This window comes from Apium graveolens, chromosome 7, assembly GCF_009905375.1.
Source record: "Apium graveolens cultivar Ventura chromosome 7, ASM990537v1, whole genome shotgun sequence".
NCBI lineage: Eukaryota > Viridiplantae > Streptophyta > Magnoliopsida > Apiales > Apiaceae > Apium > Apium graveolens.
Window position 1 is genome coordinate 142559792 of NC_133653.1, and position 9169 is coordinate 142568960.

At 37.5% G+C, this 9169-nt stretch overlaps 1 non-coding gene across 1 annotated transcript; it reads left to right on the forward strand.

Moving 5' to 3' along the window:
- Positions 1–7748: 7748 nt before the first annotated feature.
- LOC141676154 (small nucleolar RNA R71) lies at positions 7749–7855 on the forward strand. The gene has a single exon (XR_012556760.1). It is a non-coding gene; the product is annotated as a small nucleolar RNA R71 (small nucleolar RNA).
- Positions 7856–9169: the final 1314 nt, after the last annotated feature.

Sequence of the window (9169 nt, forward strand, 5' to 3'; positions counted from 1 at the left end):
GTCGGTAAATAAGGATGTCGAATCTCATCACGAATCATACCAAAACCTATTATACATTCGCACTCAACCTCTCGACGTTCTATCTTTCTATTTCCTAATCCTAATAGTAACCCTCTATCCATTCCCGACAATCTAGGCTTGTTTCAGTGACTTAAAACATGTGGCTCTGATACCAAACTGTAACATCCTCCAAACTCGGTTCAGAAGTTTGGGGCTCACAACACACACCACAATATTTAAACTTGTATATAAAGTATTATATGCATTGACCCTTCTTTACACAACCACGGATCGCAACAGGTTAAAGTATGAAAACAAGCCACAACCTTAACTTTTATTACATCATACCAAATCCCAACTAGTTTAACGTATAATTGATAATGATATCGTTCGTACAATCTTGCATAACTTCTCTACAATAGAAAGCTCCTGCTAGCTCGATTCAACTTAACCTGGAATCCTAGCTCACACACTGGACTGGGAATCCTCGTTACCAACAATTTCCTTTTCAACTGTTGAAAACATAAAAAGATTTGCAAGAGTGAGCTAACTAGCTCAGCAAGTCATAATAGCAATAAGACTATTTTGGAAATGCAAGAAAAACTAAATCTCTCAGAATCTGATGAACTGGAATTTCACAGACAGCTCCAAAATCAGGTAGAAGAAAACAACAAAAAGCTTGGAAAGAGATCCAGACCTTCAAGGAATTAGATTAATATTCTCAGGCTAGAGGAGCATCTTGAAAATAACTGTGAGCTAATCTTTGTGCATTTTGTTATTTGAAGCACTTTACAGTTTTATCTACTTACTTTTAAAGTTGTATTTTTAGGGTGTTTTGTTATCATCAAGTTTCTTTTAATTTATGGCTACAATTCCAGTAGACATAAATTGGGAGAGATTGTTGTGGATATGTTGTGAACTTAATGATTTTATTAACAAAATACCTTAGTAGATTTTACTTAGTGAAAAATGTAGCACTCGACGAATAAGGAATATAGTCCCGATGGATGATTCAATATAGTCCCGATGGATGATGATTTATTATCCATCGAGTGAGTGGCTTTTGTAATAATGAGCCTGTTGCACAATTCTGCATACACCTTGTTTAGATTCTGTAGTAGCACTCAAGTCATGTTGAATTTATTTAGATATGCAGAATAGGTTAATTAATTGTACATAGATGATGTCTTGTAATTCTGCATAAATGAAATGAAGTCAAGTGCCAGATAGCTACCCGACAGATAAACAATAATGCCACTCAACGGATGATCAACAAGGCAACTCGACGGATGATCATTTACCCGACGGATAATCAATTCAAATATCTAATGATAGTGACAACACAGTCACATGCGTCGAGTGTATGCAAACGGAATGTGGAAGCCTATTCAACTGAGTTTTAGAGAACAAAGAAGCATTGCCATTTTCCATGCTATTATGAAGATATTCAAAGGTGCTGGAATAGAGTAACGAAGCAACATAGTATTAGACTTGATAGGTTTTGTTTTATTATCTTGTCTTATTACTTTGTAATCTTGGTGATATATAAACCAAGAAGTAACAAATAGAAAAAAAACAAGAACAAGACTAAGAACATTATCTCATAGAAACAACTGTAAGCTGCATCCTTAGCATTTCTCTGTAAACTTAGTTGTTCATATTTGTAAGCAGCTGTGAGCTAATCTTGCTACACAGAGTTCTCTTGATATAATATATATCTCTGGTGGATACATTCAAATCCACCAGAAAGTTTTTAAAGACTTGTGTTTTTTAATTACTTGTGTTTTGATTTTACTAACTTCTTATTCCGCACTTTGCAAATCAAACACTTATATATTATTAAGATAGAACATTTTATATTTTTGAAAAAGGTTCAAGAATTCCATTCAACCCCTCTTCTGTAATTCTTGTTGCATTGTTAGGGACTAATAAGTACCACTTCATTCGAGAACATGTCATGAATGGTACTGTGGAACTTCATTTTGTTCCAAGTGAGAAGCAACTTGCAGACATCTTTACTAAGCCACTTGATGAGTCCACTTTTACTAGGTTGGTAAGTGAATTAGGTATGCTTAATTATTCCTAAATTATTTTGATGTCTAAGCAATTTGTAATGCAACCATAATCAAATTTGATTGTTCTTATAAAGATGAAATTTTGGCTAGGTCAAAATTTACATCTCGACGGATAATTCATTATCCGTTGAAAATGAATATCCATTGAATTTTATTATCTGTTGAAATCAAATATTTTTCTGGGAACTTTTTATCTTGATGGATATATGTTTAATCTTTATTCGTCGAATTACTTTAATCATAGTCGTCAATTCTATTCCTTATCCGTCGAATTTACTTACAGTCTGTAAGTATATGTCGATGGATAATCTCTAGAATTTCTATAGTTTATTTCATTTTAAACGATTATTTTGGGCAATTTTTATTGGGTACTTTATTGTACTTTTTAATTTTTACTTGTTTATTTCTCCGAAAGTATAAAAGCCCCCCTTTCATTTTCTATTTTACTTTTATCTTTCTCAAAGCAATTTTACTCTCTTCGTCTCCAAAGCAAAACCCCTTTTCTCTGTAACTGCTCTCAATCATAACAATGGCACAAGTAGTCAAAATCATGTCCCAATATGGATTTGTGTACGAAAAGAACAACTTTGTAGCACTGGTGAACAAATATATTGCTGCTTCTGAGGACTATCACAAGATGATGGACTTTATTTAGAGTTCCAAACTAAGCTATGCGATGCTTGAATCTCCAGTAATCTACTGTGAAGTTGTGGAGGAGATTTGGACTACTGCAGTGTACAACTCTAAAGATAAGACCATTGTCTTCTCTCTCAAAGGTAATGACTATTGCATTAATGTTAGGGCGAAAACACGCGCTAATATTCACGCAAGTATACGCGTTCGCAAGTAGTATAAGATATTAATCAAATTCGTTCCCACAGAGACTGGTTTAGGTTAAGTTCAATTTATGCACCTATGCAACAATGTATGGTTATCGCTCAATGCTAAGACAAATAACAAATTAGGTTTTTATTAAACTAAGAGATTATACTAAATAACATTAAATAAGAGAATTGAGGTTAAATTACTATATATGACAAACATGGGATCTTAACTTCATTAAATACTCCTTTTAACAGCCTTTCCGTTCTTAACCTTAGCATGTGATGGTGATTACACTAATCAGATAACACGAAACTGATAAACGCCAACTTTCGTTGCACGAGTACCATTCTACCAGATATCCACAAAAGAGATAGAAGCTGAATAGGCACCAATTATATTGAGACCTAATATGTCTATAGAATTTGACAACATAACGGTTTAAGCATAAGTTATCTATAATGATTACATAGGGCAAGTAAAATGGTTTGAGTTACCCACTAATCATGCATACAATACATGAACCTATGCTAGCATGGCAAGTTCTAAACCTCTATATTCATTGTCGCTTCAATAGAGATTAACACGCTATCTTATATGTTAGTTACGCACATAAGACGAATAAGCACAACCAATACTAGGATATCAATCAATCACCACACACCAAGATATCAAAACAAATTAATTATTGAAATCCATAAGTAAATCCGCTAGAACCCAATGATAACGATTAGCCCATAATAGAATTCATCGTCACCATGGGTTCATATGAAAGCATGGTATAAAACAAGATCTTAATAACCTGAATAATAATTAAAGTACGAATAAACGAGATCTAGGTTCAACAAGAACGAAAACGAGCATCCAAAGTTACAACTAATTCAAAGAATCACAAGTTGAAAACAAGATCTTCTTTTTCGGAGTTGTTCTGTGCTTCTAGGTCTTCTCCTTGGTATCTCAATCTTCCCCGATGATGAAAAACCTTTTTTTAAGTATATATACGCCCCTAGTGGACCTGGACCCTTAAAATCGTCAAATTCCACTCAAAAAAAGTTTTTTCAGCAAAATCAGCGAGCAGCCGCGCCTTGGGCGGCCGCTCAGCTCTCCTGAGCGGGCGCTCAGCTCCTGGGCGGGCGCTCAGCTCCTGGGCGGGCGCTCAGCTCTCCTGGGCGGGCGCTCAGCTCTCCTGGGCGGGCGCTCAGCTCCTGTCTAGGAAAATTTCTGATGAATCTTGTTTTGGCCATAACTTGTTCTACTCGTCAGAATTAGGCGATTCAACTGCCCACACGAAGCTATTGAGATTCTCTACAACTTGACAATGACCTTGGCTTCCAAATCTGATCACTTTTTATCATATTTCCTTTAAAAGATCTTTTCTTCATATAACTGATATCTGAAATGCAATAACATAAAAACACATCAAAATACCAACAACTTGAGTCCAAAACACCAATTTAAGCTTGTAATAAAGAATTCCAAGTGGATATAAAATCCACTTATCACACCCCCAAACTTGAATCGATGCTTGTCCTCAAGTATAAACAGACTCAAAACTACAAAACAAACCTAATGCATGAATGCAACTACGTGAATGCAACTAAATGATAATGCAATCGATCCCCTCAGAATAACCATAACCAAATGAATAAGCCAACGCCTCTAAGAATGCAATAACTTAGAACAGAGTTCGAATAAATTCCACAAACCAACTCACAAACCAGAAACGTGCGTGTGTGGAATATTTAACAGATATTCTTCGAAACTAGATCAATCAGCATAACTTAATTATCCTCAAAGTAATCACAAGCTTATACGAAGAATATGTTCTAGACACAAAATGACTAATAACACTTCAAGATTATTGGAGTTTATTACGGATCATGCTTTTATTTAACACATCAAACAAATGCTTATTTGATCGTGCAATGAGTGAGATCCATAAAAGACTTATGCAATGGTATCCATTTAGCGAGCGTTAGGTTAGCGGATCCCAGACTATAAAAGCCTTAGGTCACTAGGCACAAAGTCCCCTAAGAACTTAATAACTCGAATACCAAAGAGCCCACTCGTGATCAATTGTGCATTGAAACCATATTCTCTTTTTTTTTTTCTTTTTTTTTCTTTTTCTTTTTTTTTTCAATTTCTCAGCAAGTGCGTTTCGCTCCATCTTGATCAACCCTAGACTACTCGCATACAATACGAGCCGGCTACTAGCCATTTGACATCTAGCCTTACAACTAGCAATGAATTCCAATTTTTATCTCCAATTTTTATCTATTCATGTCTTTTATCATTAAGAGCCTATCATGCAATCTAAGCATAAGCAATAGATTAACCTCGAAAACCATCAAACCATTACAACAATCTAGCCCTTAAGCATACTCTAAGACTTAGTGATATTACAAGTGTTTCTAGCCTGCAAATCAATTTATTAGGACTTAAACATCCCTCTATTCGTCATCACCACACTCAAATCAACATCAACTTATCAAATATCATAGTTCATCTTAAGGGACCATGCTAAATATGCATGCAAATTCAACTATATGAAATCACATAAAAATAAACAAATATGTCCTAAATGAACAATCATGCAAAAATATGAATGAACTACAACTAAACATGCAATATGAATCTATATGAATCTATATGGACACACACACTAGTAATCCTTACATTATCACCCCCAAACTTAAAATTTTCAATGTACTGATTGAAGGTAATAATAAGGATTTCAGGTATACCTAATTAGCGGGAGATTCACCCTCGTCGGGTGGAGGATCAGGTGGCCAATCAACCTCGCCACCATTTTCTCGAACAACAGTACCAAAAGCGTGTGTCAAATCTTCAGCAAAATATCGGTGGATGAAATGCATGGCCTCCATACGCCTAGTCACTCGCCTGTACTCCTCATCACCAACACCGGTCCTATCAACTACCTGTGGCGCATGAGAAGAACCCTGTATAGGCACAGGAAGATCCGTCCAGCCACTCTCTTCATCATCAAAAATATATCCCAACCCCTTATCAAGGGGTGCACCTAAGAATGCATAACTAAAGTGATCTGGTAGAGGGTTGAGCTCAAGTGTGGGAGCTTCTTGAATAAATGGTTCAAAACGCTCCTGAGAAATTTTCAGCTCTGCTAACCCAAGAGAATCGAATGGCATATCCAACTTTCTCTTGCACGGAGGTGCATTCAAAACCTGTAGTTGCTCTACTTTAAAGCACTGCTCTTTAGCTGTGGGTAACTTTATATCCTTGAACACATTAAAAGTGACCTTTTGATCGTAAACCTTTATCGAAAGCTCTCCTTTTTGCATATCGATCACAGTTCGGCCTGTAGCCAAGAATGGTCTTCCCAAGATGATGGGAATTTTCTTATCTTCCTCGAAATCAAGAATTACAAAGTCAGCAGGGAAGAACAGTTTATCCACATTGACCAAGACATCCTCCACTATACCTCGTGGATAAGCGATGGAACGGTCAGCTAGTTGCAATGACATGTATATTGGTTTCGGATCAGGCAGACCAAGCTTCTTGAAGATAGATAAGGGCATCAGATTGATGCTAGCTCCTAAATCACATAAACACTTGTCGAACGACAAGTTTTCGATGGTGCAAGGAATAGTGAAGCTTCCAAGATCTTTAAGCTTCGGAGGCAACTTCTGTTGCAGCACAGCAGTGCATTCCTCTGTTAGAACAACGGTCTCTAGGTCATCCAGCTTCACTTTCCGAGAGAGAATACCTTTCATAAACCTCGCATAGCTAGGCATCTGTTCGGGAGCTTCAGCAAAAGGTATGTTGATATGAAGTTTCTTGAACACCTCCAAAAATTTCTCAAACTGCTTATCCAGCTTTTTCTTTTGCAACCTCTTAGGAAAAGGAGGTGGAGGATATATCTGTTTCTCCCCTGTATTACCCTCAGGAGGAGTGTGTTCCACAGTAGTCTTCCTTGGTTCCACCTCTGCTTCCTTCTGCACTTCTTCTTCAGCCACAACTGCATTTTCTGAAACTTGAGATTTTTTAGGCTCTTCGTCTTGCTGAACTTGGGGGATTGTGACCTTTCCAGACCTTAAGGTGATGGCGTTCACCTGTTCTTCAACTTCCCTCTTTCCTGGATTTGTTTCTGTATCACTAGGAAGCGTTCCTGGTGGTCGATTCAATAAGGCATTAGCAATTTACCCTATTTGGTTCTTCAGATTCTGGATAGAAACAGCCTGGATTTGGCATATAAGAGCCTGGTTTTTGTACATAAGCCGCAATTCCTCCAATTCAGATTTTTCATTCGAAGATAGACATGCACCATGAGTTTGTTGTTTTGGTGTAATTTGTTGCTGAAAACCAAGAGGGTTGAATAGCTTATTTCCAAACTGTTGGAACGGCTGTTACATCGCATTCTGATTGTTGCTCCAGCTAAAGTTAGGATGATTCCAGTTGTCAGGATGATAAGTGTCTGGAACTGGTTGCTGCAATCTCTGAAAGTTGCTCACAAACTGAGCTGAGTCAATAGATATAGCACATTGCTCTGTCACATGCGGACCTGCACATAGCTCACAAACACTAATTATCTGCTTAACACCATAGTTAGCCAGAGAATCGATCTTTATAGACAACGCCTTTAGTTGAGCAGTGATAGCCGTAGCTGTATCCACTTCAAGAACTCATGCTACCTTGCCCTGTGGACATCTCTGGGTTGGATACTGATATTCATTAGCAGCCATCAGTTCAATTAGATCATAAGCTTCTTTATAGGTCTTTGCCCATAATGCTCCGCCTGCTGCTGCATCGAGCATGGGTCTGGACTGTGCTCCCAACCCATTGTAAAAACAAGTGATGATCATCCAATCAGGCATTCCATGATGAGGACACTTCCTAAGCATCTCCTTGTAGCGCTCCCAAGCTTCATATAAAGATTCTACTAATTGTTGCACAAATTGAGTAAGAGCATTCCTGATTGCAGCAGTCTTCGCCATAGGGAAGAATTTAGTAAGAAACTTCTGAGCAAGATCTTCCCAAGTAGTAATCGAACCAGCTGGTAGAGAGTGTAACCAGCTCTTAGCCTTTTCCCTCAGAGAGAATGGGAACAGTCTCAGCTTCACAGCATCTTCAGAAACACCATTGAACTTGAAGGTGTCGCAGATCTCAATGAAATCCCTAATGTCCATAATGGGATCTTTTGTTGAAGAACCCCCAAATTAGATTGAATTCTGCACCCATTGAATTGAAATTGAATTACTATATATGACAAATATGGGATCCTAACTCCATTAAATACTTCATTCAATAGCCTTTTCGTTCTTAACCTTAGCATGTGATGGTGATTACACTAATCGGATAACACGAAACTGATAAACGCCAACTTTCGTTACACGAGTACCATTCTACCAGACATCCACAAAAGAGATAGAAGCTGAAGAGGCACCAATTATATTGAGACCCTATATGTCTATAGAATTTGACAACATAACGGTTTAAGCATAAGTTATCCATAATGATTACATAGGGCAAGTAAAACTGTTAGATTTACCCACTAATCATGCATACAATACATGAACCTATGCTAGCATGGCAAGTTCTAAACCTCTATATTCACTGTCACTTCAATAGAGATTAACACGTTATCTTATATGTTAGCTATGCACATAAGACGAATAAGCACAACCAATACTAGGATATCAATCAATCACCACACATCAGGATATCAACACGTTTTAATTATTGAAATCCATAAGTAAATCCTCTAGAACCCCATGATAATGATTAGCCCATAATAGAACTCATCATCACCATGGGTTCATATGAAAGCATAGTATAAAACAAGGTCTTAATAAACTGAATAATAATTAAAGTACGTATAAACGAGATGTAGGTTCAACAAGAACGAAAACGAGAATCCAAAGTTACAACTAATTCAATGAATCACTAGTTGAAAACAAGATCTTCTTTTTCGGAGTTGTTCTGTGCTTTAAGGTCTTCTCCTTGGTATCCCAATCTTCCCGGATGATTAAAACCCTTTTTTTTAAGTATATATACGCCCCTAGTGGACCTGGACCCTTAAAATCGTCAAATTTCACTCAAAAAAGGCCTTTTCAGCGAAATCAGCGACCAGCCGCGCCTTGGGCGGCCGCTCAGCTCTCCTGAGCGGGCGCTCAGTTCCTGGGCGGCCGCACAGCTCTCCAGGGCGGGTGCTCAGCTCCTGTTTGGGAAAATTTCTGATGAATCTTGTTTTGGCCATAACTTGAATTCTACTCTTCAGAATTAGGCGATTCAAC